Genomic DNA, 13,239 nt, shown 5'->3' with positions numbered 1-13,239 from the left:
CCCGAGTCCCCCACGCAGGTCAGAGGGCAGGTTGGAGCCGAGGGCTCACTTGGGGGTAGGCTGAAAGACAGGTTTCGGTGTCTGTGTCCCTGGAGAAGGAACTGGAAGATTCTCGCGGCCGCAGTCCGCAAGACGCGCTCGGTCACCCACCGGCTCCCGCCGCATCAGCGTGGGTCCCAGCTCCTTCCCCTCCCCCCGTCCGTGCACTGAGGTGCACGATCGCCCCAGCATCCCACGTCCCGCTGCCGTTTCCTAGGCGGCCCCTTTGGGGAATCCCCCCCTCGCCTTTTCGTTCGGGGGCCGCGTTCTCTGGCCCCGGCCCTCGAACAATTTAATAGCGTGAGGAAACCCCCTTCGTAAAATGGACACGGCGGCACGAGGGAGGACTTAACGGACACAGACTGCGCTCTTCAGCCCACAAGGAAAATGGCGGCTGTTTGGCTTCGCCCTGGTAACCTTGCCCCTGTCGGGCGGGACGGGTGAGCCCCGTATAGTGGGAGGGAGGGGACGGGAGAGCGGAGGACGCCATTTTCCCAGAGAGAGGCAGTGACATAGAAGGAGCGTAGGAGGCTGAGAGGAGGGAGACGGTAGCAGCAGCAGCGGCAGTGGGGTTTGTACACAGGTCCCAAGGCAAAGGCGCTTCCCAGCTGCTCCCTGCAGGGTTCTGTGCACCGAGGTGGTCTGGGGGACCCTTCTGCTGATTCCTCTTTACCAGAGTTCGCTGAGGGCTGAGTCCTGTTCAGGCTAGGGACATCCGCAGTGGGGCTGTTGCATTGTTTTGGTAGGGATAGGAAAGGGGCTCAGCTAAGGGGGTCCTGCTGCCTGGCCTGTGACCATTACAGGTGAGTCTCCTGTGTACTGTTATGGTGAGTGAGTGTGTCCTGCTGCCAGGGGTGCTGAGGGTGCGGGAGGGTGAGGGGTGGTCCTAGTAAGGGTTAAAACGTTAAGGAGGTATCCCTTTACCTCTGGGAGGGGTGGGGTGTGAGGTCCCCTCCCCCCTAAACTGCGCGTGATTCTGTATAAATTGCTTTGGATTCATGTTGTATGGGTTGGTTTAAAAATGAAAGGGAGTCGTTATATCGTGTGAATATGGCGGGTTACTGTATCTGGAGGCGCTGAGGGGATTTCTGTTGGCAGTTATGCCAGTTTTATGCATTTTGATTAAAACCAAACAAACCCAAGAGGGGATATTATATGATACACAACATATATTTCTGTAGACCTAGGGTTTAAGAGCAGGCATGTGTAATGACATGATTGCTTATTGGGTTGTATTCCTGAAGCTTAGTTTCTCCCCCATCCTGTATATTTTTGTTTTGTGATACTAAAATGGCTCATTATAGGCCTAATCTTTCTCCCTTCCACACCCCCACCTCCTTCCCTCCCTTCCTCCTCCCTTTTAATATCTCGTCTGTGGTGTAACCTGCACAAACGGAAAACAGTTCTAAAGAGTTTCTGTGTCAATTTAAAACAGGATGATTCTCCCCACCCCCTTTGTAGAGATGGTAAGGAGCCTAAGATATTTTTATAATTCTTATCTTTGCTGCCTTGTAGTTTTTATACCTAGCGCTCGTGCTTCATTGTGTGGCACATCTAAACCTTTTTCTTGAAAGGCATTCGTGGAGTAGACCCTATTGCTGCAGACGTAAGGGAGGAGAAACAAACTGTCCACTGTGTAGTACTAATAGGGTAGAAGAAACATAATATAGTGTGATTATCAAGGTCCAGTATTCCCTTAGGCTCAGTCATTTAGGAATGTGCGGTAGATAAAAGCCCTGAGGTCCCTAAAATTGTATCCACTACATTATATTAAAGGCAGAACTTAAGAATGTTTTAGTTTATTTACATCACCTAAAGGGATTAATAACGAAAGGCTTTTTTGTTTTTTGAGACCTACCTCAGTGAACTGAACGAGTTGGCTCAGAGCATAGGTAGGGCATGTAAATGCTTGACCATAAACATTGTACTTTTTAAGTTATTTATAGTAAATGTGGAGTACAAATTGTAATTTCCCTCTTTTGTCCTTTAGAGATTCTAAAAATGGCGGCCCCAGGCTGATGTTGTGGTAATCTAATCAGCTTGGGTCCTCCACACCCCTTGCAGTGCATTTGTCTGCAGCACATTACTGGCTTGTTATGTTCAAATGAAAAGGCTATTTTCTTCAAGTCATGTACAAAATATGTCTTGACTTTACTATGATTAAAATGCTGTATTCCAGCTGATAGGTTTTATTGGTTAAGAGTGTGAAAGGCAAATGAACAAGACCACTCTTACCGGTGGGGAGACGATAGACTCAGGTAGCTTCTTGGGGGGTGTGTTTGTATCTTTGTGTGTATGTGTGATTGTTAAATGTAAGCCATGTAAATCTCTTCACTTTTGTTTTAATAATATTTTGAAAAAAATCCTATATCCATGCTAGTTAACCTAAATATGTAGCGCAATACATCTGTTACTAACACAAGGACCAATAATACTTATAAAAAAAGATTAAAACAATCCTAACTAAATTCTTAAATAGTCATTGCATTTGTGAATGTCAGGTTAATCTTTGACAAAATACTTTCTTTACTGGAGATGGTAATGTTAATCTAACATTATAATTTAGGAATACTAGTTTAACATTTTGAGGTTACTGTTCAAGGAAATATCCAGGCAAGATTAAAACCTGTTACTTTGCTTCTTCAGGTGTAAAGCTTTCTTCCCCATGTGTAATTTTTCAGCGTGAGAATACAATATATATTTAATGAGTTAACAAAAAAGGAAAGTGTAAAAACTGTCTGATGATGCACCTAAAAAATTAAGTGAAACTACAGTGCCTACTCTCTCACTTCCTGTCCCAAATGAAACATGAACCTTTTAGTATCATCATAAAGATGATAGTGTTTGTGTGTGTGGGGGGAAAGGGTGGAGAAGCAAGAACATGTTCTTTTAGTAGTTGATATATTGAATGCAGTTGTGAGCCACAAATCTGAAGAAACATGTCTTTTTAGTATGTTAAACTAAAATTGCAAAAGTTAAATAGAAGTATGTAAATTCAAACCCATGGTGTGTCTGCTTTATGAGATGCTGTTTCCCATTTGAGTAGAATATTGGAACTTTCTGGATTTTAAGAGCCAAATGTGGAATACTGTTCCAGAAGCAAACCATTCTTCGATGTGTGAATAATTTTAACTTACAATTATTACTTTGCACTGTTTTGGAAGAATTGATAATCTGTTCTTTAGATATGTATCAGCCAAGAAATAAGACTTTGAAGGTATGCATTAATAGTCCTGTAATACATGTCCTGTGTGTGGCAAGGCCAAAGGCTGAGTGACTTAAACCACACAAGCAGTGCGTTAATAGGACAGGGTTACTGGATGAACAAATTGCTATAATATTAATTTTTAAAATTTAAATCCATATATTTCACTAAATTATATATTTTTAATAAATTGGGGATGGCTATAGGGTCTGTGATAAACTTGTGTGGTTTACTTGATTAGAATTCTGATAATTTCCTTAGGATTCTATTTTTGATTCTGTTACCTAAGTTTCTAATGCTAATAGGACTTGTATGCAAATATCAAGAAGCTAAGGGGTATATTTTGTCCGTATAGGTGGTAGTTTCAACATGATTAGGGTCACATAAGGAGAATCATAGGTATACATGGCAACACTTGTTTTAAAACAAACAATATCCCATGCCATAAAAGTGATCTGAAAAGCTTCTGTAGTCTAAGTAACATTTTTACCACGAAACTTCCTTGGGAATTAGAAGGTCTTTCTGGGTGACCTTGTGAGAGTCACTTTTCCTCTCTCTGTTTCTCCATCTGTAAAATGGGGATAGTAATACTTTATCTCACAAGGGTGTTTTCAAGGCCAAATTCATTAATGCTTTTGAGGAGCTTGGATATTATAAGATGAATACCACAGTGAAGTCTATAAATAAATAAAATTCCACAGATAAATTTTAAATTTAAAAAATAGTTTTTGTTTTTTGTGTAATAGAGACTATATCCATGAGACTTGGTTTGAAATCTCAAAATTTCTGACACTTTGTTATAAGTTCCATATGTACCAATATGTTTCCAAATGTCAGACTTAATATTTGAGTAGTCTTTCAGTAATCTGGACTCCAAGTACTAAAGCCATCTATACATTTTTGGTCATCTGATTAGCTGTGATAGTATTAATCATTTTGGAATGACTTTAGTGATCTGGGAAATACCTTAAGCTATGAGGAGAAAAATATTGAGGGGAGGGAAGGAGGTAAATACTCCTCTCCCTTCACCCTCTCCCCCCCTCCCCCCAATTAAACTAATTAAAAATTAGTTTAATATTTTTAGGATGCATTGATTGATATTTATTAAGCACTTTGTTAAAGTTAAACTAAACTTTCATTGGAATCTTGCTGACAATTGTTTTTATTTAACAGTTTTTTATTTTTAGTTGGGCTTTGAGAAACAGCCAGAATATAGAAATGGATTTCAAATTTAGGTTCCTAAGAAGCCTGCAATATTATCGTTAGGCCCCATTTCCAAAGGACTTAAGCACATGCTTTGTTTAATATGACTTCAATAGGATTAATAGCAGAGCATAAAGTCGAGTACCTATGTACGTCTTAAGAGTTGGGGCATTAATTCTCTGAATTTACTTAAATAAGTCATTCATTATGTGAACACTATGAATTGGTATATACCAAATTTTAACATATTGATAAGGGTACAAATTGTTCTAGTGTCAAAGGAAAGTTCCTAAAGGAGACCTTTGGCCAGGGTGTGGGGAAATCAGTTTGTTACTAAATTGATTCCTGATTTTGTGACATCAACATATTTATTTATAGTTTAAAAGTGTCTCAGAAACAAATTTTGTGGGACTGTGACCCTGGAACAGATACTGCTATCTGTATCATGGTTTGTTTAAATGCACTAAGTCAGAATCTGTATTTGTGTTTATCATAGTTTGAAAGCTAAGACTTTAACTTCATTCAGAAGCATGTTTCTCTCTAATTACAATTATTTGTGTGTTATTCTGTTTCTATTCTTATTAGCCACAAACTAAAAACTTTAACAAAAGTTTATCCTGCCTCCTGAAATAACATCTGATCATCTCTTGCACAAGATTTTGGACCACCTTCACCCTACAAGAAAGAAATTTTGATTTTGCTGTAATTTCCCAGGATGAAACTCCATTAATGCTGTCTTTATAGCTTTGTTAAAATGGAGTACAGCAATAATTTCTAAAAGAAACAACAGTATATAAAATAAAATAAATGATGCTGAGTTTTCATATAATATCTACTAGAAATTTGTGAGATCACTGAGATTTTTCTTTCGAATTTCATAAAGATTGTTGTTTTGGTAGACAATTACTTGGATAAATTTATAGAACAGTCCCCTTAAAAATGTATTATAAAATAGTAAAAATTCATCTTTATGATTACTGAGCCTTCGAGACTGCAGTTTCATGTACAACATGATAACTTATGATTTATCAGATATCTGGTTATTTTATTACTCTGTCAGTGAGGTTTAATTAAAGAAAGAGAAGTAACTCTTACTCCAAGAAGTACGTTTCCAGAGATTGAACAAACGATTTGCTGATACACCTACTTCACATTTTGAAAGAGTATGCTGAAGGGGCATGATGCTTTACATCATGGACAGGCCGTAGAACAATTTTTGTGTTAATGATTTTCTTCCTTTTTTTTTTTTTTTTTAAAGGGGAGACCTGTCATTCCCTTCATATTGTCTTTCGTTCAGATCACAATGTACTAATGGAAGACTAAAATGGGAACTGCTGAGCGAGCAGTCAACATTCTTGAAAATCAGGCCACATTTTAAGGTGCCAAAATATGGATTTAAGAGCCTAACTCTAAGCACTTACTTTAGGCCCAGATTTTCAAAAACTATCTTTTATTTTCTTTTAATATCTGCTACACAACACAAGTTCTGATTTGGAAAGAAAGGGTTTCCTCCCTTGGGTTTGGTTTTTTGTGGGGAGGTTATTTTTGGGTGTCATAGAACTTCAGTAATCCTTGAACTAAAATTGATCTTTTAGAATCTGTGAAAGAAAATATTCTTGACATTAATCAAGACATGATATAACTAGAGTAGGACTAATTTTAGTGAGCTTTCTTGTGCATGTTTTATAACTGAAATAGGAACTACATTGATTTATTTTTATATATTAAAACCCTCTATTTTTCACTCTATTCAAAATGATGATGAAAGTTAAATTTCAAGGATGAAGACAATCTTATGTACTTCTAAAGTCAGAACTATAAGAAGTAAAAATATTAAATGGCTTGGATTCCTTTATTCAAAGAACTATGGCTGATTGTTTTAAACAACTTAAGCTTTTAAGGTGTTTCAGCATAATATTGGTTTTTTTCTTAAATTTTTCTAACTTAAGTTTTAGAAATATTCTGCTGGATATAATTGATAATTTTAACTTTCATTATGTCTTAACTAGTCAAAGGAAAGTTACTCCTAAACTAGTAGGTGTGGTTATAATAGAGCATGTTTAGAGCCATCTGTCTTTTACATCAGGCAACTGATATTCTGTCCTTAGACAGCTGATCATATCTTAACAGTTGGCTTAGAGACACTCTTTCACTGCTGTGAAAATATTTTTCACTGTAGATACTATCTATTTTGAAGTTGGGGAGCAGAGGACTTACAGTAGAGAAGTGTTAAGAGGTTTTTCCACATATTAGTATTTTTGGGAAGATGAAGTGGGGTAACAATTTTTTATCATAGTTATCTATTTTCTCAGAATACAGTTGTAGAATGAGATTGTTGAATGTATAAAAAATCTGAAATTAAGTATTGCTACTTATAATCTTCAACTTTTGATTCAAAAGTACTGTAATTGTCTCAATGTATGTTAAGGCAGAGTTCCATCTTTAATAGCAGAACATTCAGTTGTGTAGTTGAGGGAGTTCAATTTTCAGCTTAAGCTGTAAGCAGCTGATAAAACCCTACTTCTAACATTTTAATAATCATGTTGATTTTTAAAAAAATCCATTATAATAGAAATTAAAATGTTTCCTCATGGGATTCTTTTAAATCATTCACTTCCTGTCCCTGCTGTTTGCTCTCATTCACTTCCAGGTCACGCAGAACAGTTGCTTAGGAAGTATCTACATGTCTGTGTTTGCATCCAGCAAAGATACCAAGTAGTCAAAAGTCACAACTTCTGCCTGTGTCATTTGGAAATGAATGTTAAAACCATCATGAGCTAATGATATAACAGATGTCAGCTCAGAATTATGCTGCCATAATTTAAAAAAACCCTATAAAAATCTTTTTTTCTAAGAAGAGAAAGCACCAAGCTATCAAAATAAATAGAATCTGTAATCCCTAAATATAACAATTGTAAATCACGTAATTTAGTTTTGGATGGACATTAAAACTCAAAATGTGATCAGTGCAGTGTCTGGAAATGGGAACCATATTTTGAAGGGGATTGAAAATGCTTAAATTGTGTGCTGTGACTTTTTTGAACATGACTGAAAGAATTCTTGGGGTTAAAACATGTAGGAATATGTATAACATGATGATATAACCAAAAAATCTACCCAGACTGGACTTGTGGTAAAACAGTAATTTTTGTATTTAATATACTTGCTCAACAGAGAGAGGAAACTCCCAACAGCAAGAAAAAACTAAAATCTCCTATTTATTTGAAGGATTAAAACTTCCAGTCTTCCTGGGTTTGGGTTACCAGACTGAAGCATAAGGAGATCAAACCTTCTTCCAACCTTTTCCCAAGACACAAGTGGAAGTTCCAATCCAACCTCCGTTCATACCAAATGTAACATACGGAAGTGGAGGAAAACTGTGTGGGAATCCTACATCAGTGAAAATATTTAGAATAAAATAGAAGAGTTTAGCTAAAAGGTCAGTCTTTGATTCAGATTAAATATAATAAAAATATCAAATTTGTTATATCAACTGGAACAAAAACTGTACCAGAATCTCCTGATACCTGTGAGCTTTTTCCATGTTATTTATCAACTGATAGTTTTAATTGTACCTTTCTGGTGAATGCAGTAAAATATTCGGTATGTTTTTATCACAGTAATAGTAATATATCTTTAAAGTTTATTACTTTCTTCTGCCTATAACAGAAAAAGGCAAAAACCAAAAAAACCCCTCCAATCCTAACTAAAAATACTGCATTCAGAAACTGAGACTGAGAATGTTTTTCTTGAAATATTTGTTATATAATCAAGACCTTTCAGTGTATGAACTGGTGATAAGTAAACTGTCACACATTAAAGAAAATAAATCCATAGCTAGCCTCCCCAGTCAAAGAGATGTAACTTATTGAGCATACTTATTGAATATTAATTGCACATAAATGCAAAAATACTCTACTTATTTGAAATGCTCGTTGTGAATTTTGATAGCATTATATGCCAATAAACTGAGATATATGGAAGTTTTTCACAGAAAATTGTTTCATGAACATCTTTAAAATATACTACTTTAATCTACTGCTCAATGAGTATGTTAGATCATATGTTTGGAAGGAAACAACTGGTAGGAAGAATGATTTAGGAAAACAAGTTTTGTACTACTGTGCAACTTCTTTACAAATTCTGTTATCTTGATGTGTCCTATGAGATCTTACCTAAAATAATTTTGCATGTAACAGTAATAGCTATGATACTGAATTACTGTAAGAGAAGTGGCTGATACTGGTTGACTTGTATTAAACAGTATCTTGTGCAAATTAATAAAGAACAAAATTTTGTACTGCCCATGCCAAAGAATAAACTTTTCCACTGTGCTTTTTGCTCTCCCTCCACTTTACCTTCTCGGTTCTTGTCTCTTTCCACATGTTTGGTGTGACTTGGATATAGATAGGCCTCCTCTGAATATTATTTTTCTCCTCCCTCAGTGAAAGCCGGATACTTGACATTGGCCCTCAAGTACCCGGCTTTCATCCACCTCCCCCATTGTTCTCTATGCACTTGTATATCTGTTTCCTATTTACTGTATATTTCTACCTCTGCATCTGACGAAGTGAGCTGAGTCTCACGAAAACTTATGCCTACAAAAATTAAATTTGTTAGTCTTTAAAGTGCCACAGAACTCTCATTGTTTTTTCTGAATATAGCGACTGAGTTAAGGGAGAAACCAAGAAGAGCAGCTTTGTTCTGGGGCAGTTTGACTTTGCCACTATTGAACATAATTTTCATTTATTTAACTGCTTATTGAGTGTTTGGGAGGAGGTGATAGGCTTTTGTGTTTGTTTTGTTTTTCCCTGTGAAATTCCTCATTCAGGAGTGTCATGGTTCTTTTATCTTTCATCTCCTTCTGTTCTTTATTTTCTCTTCCCTCTATTTCCTTTTTTCCTCATCCTTTTGTTCTCTTTGGCCACAGAAATTTGGAATGATGGATGCTAGTCAGTTTCTGTAGAGGGTTACCCAAGAAAGCCAATTGAGGTCTAAATCTGGACTAGTGGTCATCTGTATTACACTACTTGGATTTCGCTATGGTAAAGGATATTGTGGTCCCTGGGAATTGAATGCCCATTCTAAGCTCTAACATAATCCTTAACGTTTTGAGGGAGGGTGGGCTCTCTGCAAAGTCTGGCCAAAGGTAATGCACTTCCTTAGTAACATCTAATATTCAGAGTACCTCACTTAATTGTTCCACATATCATTGGAATATTGTACATCTGATCTAATCTCTGTATTAGTATTCAGAATAACTAGACTTAGGAAAACGTATTCCTAATACTGTGTTCTGAACAATGATAGGATGGTGTAGTGTATGCACATCTAAAATTGCTTCTCATGAAGTTTTTCATTTAGCATATGCTTTTTCTATAATTACCAAAATATTTAAAGGTAGGGAGTGAGAATGAAAAGTATGGTGGCATTGCCACTAATGTGGCTTTGAAGGAGGCCGTGACAAAAATTGCTTTTGCTAATGGATACAAAACTGTTTATTAAATGGCTTAACGTGGAGAAAAAATAGGAAAATGTTATCTATGTTTTTGTATGCTTAAAAAGTTTAACCAAAGAGAGAATTTTTAAATATTTGTACCTAAAATATGGTTTCTACCCCCTTGGGCATGTGCCTCCTCCCTCTCCTCGCTTTCATATTCTAGAATAAAGCAGGGTTGGGTCTATTTTCAGGGGAAGAGGGGGAGAGTTTGGTAAAGATTTGTGGCTTTTGGCTAAGTTGTGTTATGCTGAACACCAACACTAACATGCAGTGAAGAATGGAGGGTTTTTTTGGTAAATTTCATGCCAACCTATAGAAAATAATGTATAAATAAATGGGGGGAGGGAGGGGAAAGTAACTTTCTGCCTTGGAAGCATGTTTATTCAGTGCTCAGGAGTGGGAGTAGGGACTGGGTAACATAGGAGGAAATACACCTCTCTTCCATTGAAATTCATCTTATTTCTTTTGTTTTATTCATATTTCCTAAAAAGGACTGCATGTCCTTTTTTGCGTGTGCTCCTTGACAATTATACAAACGGATTACCTCCAGAAAATTACCACTCCAGTCATCCCAAAATTAACATGGGCAGTAGTTTTACCTACGCTTTCAGTTTTACATGTTAATTTCCTCTAAGTACATGTGCAGAGGAAGAAGTATGATTCACTCAAACCTTCCATAACAGTTTGCTTCTCCATAGTGATCACAAAAAGCATAATATAACAACAAAATTTTAGGAATGAATATTATTCTCAACTGGAAAGATTTAAAAAGTCTACTCAGCCTACCAGTATGAATAGATAAATTATGGCAAGCATAACGCTTAACTTCTATCCTGTACAAGATTTTTCTGATTAAAATTGTTATAGAAACTGTATTAAAGCCTTCACACCTATGAGGAAAGATTTCAAGCTACCTCTTTCAACACCTGGCTTTGGGAGGAGAGGGGTTCCTGCAATTTTCCCTATTTATTTTTTCAGCTAATTAAATGTTTTGGATGGTATGCTCCTTTCTCTGAAAAGGTGGAATAAAGGTGCTAACTTGGTGTGTGTATCAGCAACTGCCTGTTCAGATGGTGGTGATGCCAGAGCTTAAATTAGGGAGGCAAAATTGCATACTTGCTTGTGTATAAGAACCAGTGAATTTTCTACTTGGCAGCCAGCACCTTTTCCCTTCCCTCTTGCAAATCTGCAATTAGAAATATGACTTTTTTTTTCTCCCCCAGACTTTTGTTCTGTTTTGCTCAGGGAACACCTTCCAGTGATAGTGTATTGTGATTCCTTCTATATATAGAATGGAAACTGTAGAAGATCTTAATATGACTGAGTCCCCAAGTTTTAAAACACCTAAAATGTAATGGTCCTCTTTCTGCTATTTTATAATCATTTTTATTTAGAGAAGGTGTTGGTGGTCGTTATTATTATTGATAGAAGGCTGTATCAAAATTAGAGGCTCTTGCCTATCTTCTATCCTCCTCATTTGCTCATTGGATGCCAGTTAGTTTTTATTTCTCAAGCTGTGGATTTATCAGTTACAGAATCATAAAAATGTGGGGTTGAAGGGACTTTGAGAGGTTATCTAGTCCATCCCCACACACTGAAGCAGGACCCAAGTATACACCTAAACCATCCCTTACAGGTGTTTGTCTAACCCATTGGTTTTCAGCCCGTGGCCACTTGCGACCCTTTTAGCACACAGCTGTGGCCAAAGTGACATCCTCAGGGCCATGCAAGTACTATATAACACATAAAGCTGCATACGGCCCACAATGGTAAATAGGTTGAGAATGACTGGTCTAACGTATTCTTAAAAACCTACAGGGATGGAGATTCCTCAACCTCCCTTGGAAGCGTACTCCAGTACTTAATTTTCTAAGTATAAAGATAGTTTTTTCCTAATAGCTAACCTAAATCTCTCTTACTGCAGACTAAGCCCATTACTACTTGTCCTACTTTCAGTGGGCTTGGAGAACAGTTTGATCACCATCCTCTTTACAACAGCCCTTAGTATATTTGAAGATTGTTATCAGGTCCCCCCTTATCTTCCTCAGTCTTTTTTCTTAAGACTAAACATACCCAGTTTTTTTAACCTTTCCTCATAGATCAGGTTGTCTAATCCTTTTATCATTTTTATTGCCCTCCTCTGGACTGTTTCCAATTTGTCCACATCTTTCTTAAAGTATGGTGCTCAAAACTCTGTATATTTCTCCAGGTGACAATTCATCAGTGCTGAATAGAGTGGGACAGTTACCTCCTGTGTCTTCCATGCCACACTGCTATTAATACACCTCAGAATATTAACGTTTTTCGCAATTGCATCACATTGGATTCTTTTTCAATTTGTGATCCGCTATAACCCCCTTTTCAGCAGTACTACGATCTAGCCAGTCATTCCCCATTTTGTAGTTATGCTTTTGATTTTTTTCCTTCCTAAGTGTTGTATTTTGCACTTGTCTTTATTGAATTTCATCCTGTTAATTTCAGACCAATTCTCAATTTGTCAAGCTTGTTTTGAATTCTAATCCTGTCCTCCAAGCAACTAGCAACCCCGCCCAGCTTGGTGTAATGTGCTGATTTTATAAGCGTGATCTCCACTCTGCTTTCCATGGGATTAATGAAACTATTGAATAGTAGAGACCTGTGTTGGACCTGCAGGACCCCCTAGATACATCCCTCCAATTAAACAGCAATCCATTGATTATAACTCCGAATATGATTTTTTAACCACTTATGCATGCACCTTACAGTAATTTCAGCTAGGCCACATTTTCCTAGTTTCCTTCTAAGATTCACTTGGGATTGTGTTAAAAGCCTTACTGAAGTCAAGATATGTCATGTCTACTGTTTCCCTCCCCAGCCACTAGATTAAAAGCCCTGTCAAAGAAGTAAATAGGATTGGTTTGGCGTGATTATTTGTTGACACATTTAATGTAGGCTGTTACATATCACTCTGTTATCCTCTAGGAACTTACAACTTGATTGATTGTTTGATAATTTGTTCTAGTATTTTTACAGGAATCAAAGTTAAGTCGATGGTCTCTGGTTCCCTAGGTTCTTTTTGTTCTCCCTTTTTAATGACTGATGCTATGTCCGGTCCTCCATGAGTTCTTGAAGATAATCACTAATAGTTCCAAGATTGCTTCAGCTAGTTTCTTAAGTATCCTAGGGTGAATTTTGTCAGGCCCTGCTTACTTGTATACATCTAATTTATTTGAATGTTGTTTAGCCTGCTCTTGTCATATTATGGTGTGTATTTCTTCCCCCTTCTTGTTAATATTAAGTGTGTTAAGATCTG

At 37.0% G+C, this 13,239-nt stretch overlaps 1 protein-coding gene across 5 annotated transcripts in view; it reads left to right on the top strand.

Annotated features, from left to right (window-relative positions):
- The first annotated feature begins 529 nt into the window (after positions 1-529).
- KMT2E (lysine methyltransferase 2E (inactive)) overlaps positions 530-13,239 on the top strand; it is a 128,837-nt gene continuing 116,127 nt past the window's right edge. For 2 of the 5 annotated variants that reach the window (XM_067564489.1, XM_067564486.1), the window contains exon 1: positions 530-842. The gene's annotated coding sequence lies outside the window, so the exon portion shown is untranslated. Of the gene's footprint in view, positions 843-6,281; positions 7,887-13,239 lie in introns of those variants that run through there. The other 3 variants (XM_067564488.1, XM_067564492.1, XM_067564487.1) reach the window with 3 other exon arrangements.

Source organism: Emydura macquarii, unplaced genomic scaffold (genome assembly GCF_026122565.2).
Source record: "Emydura macquarii macquarii isolate MOO-44397 ecotype Brisbane River unplaced genomic scaffold, CSIRO-AGI_Emac_v2 contig_2636, whole genome shotgun sequence".
NCBI lineage: Eukaryota > Metazoa > Chordata > Testudines > Chelidae > Emydura > Emydura macquarii.
This window is presented reverse-complemented; position numbering and strand designations above follow the sequence as displayed.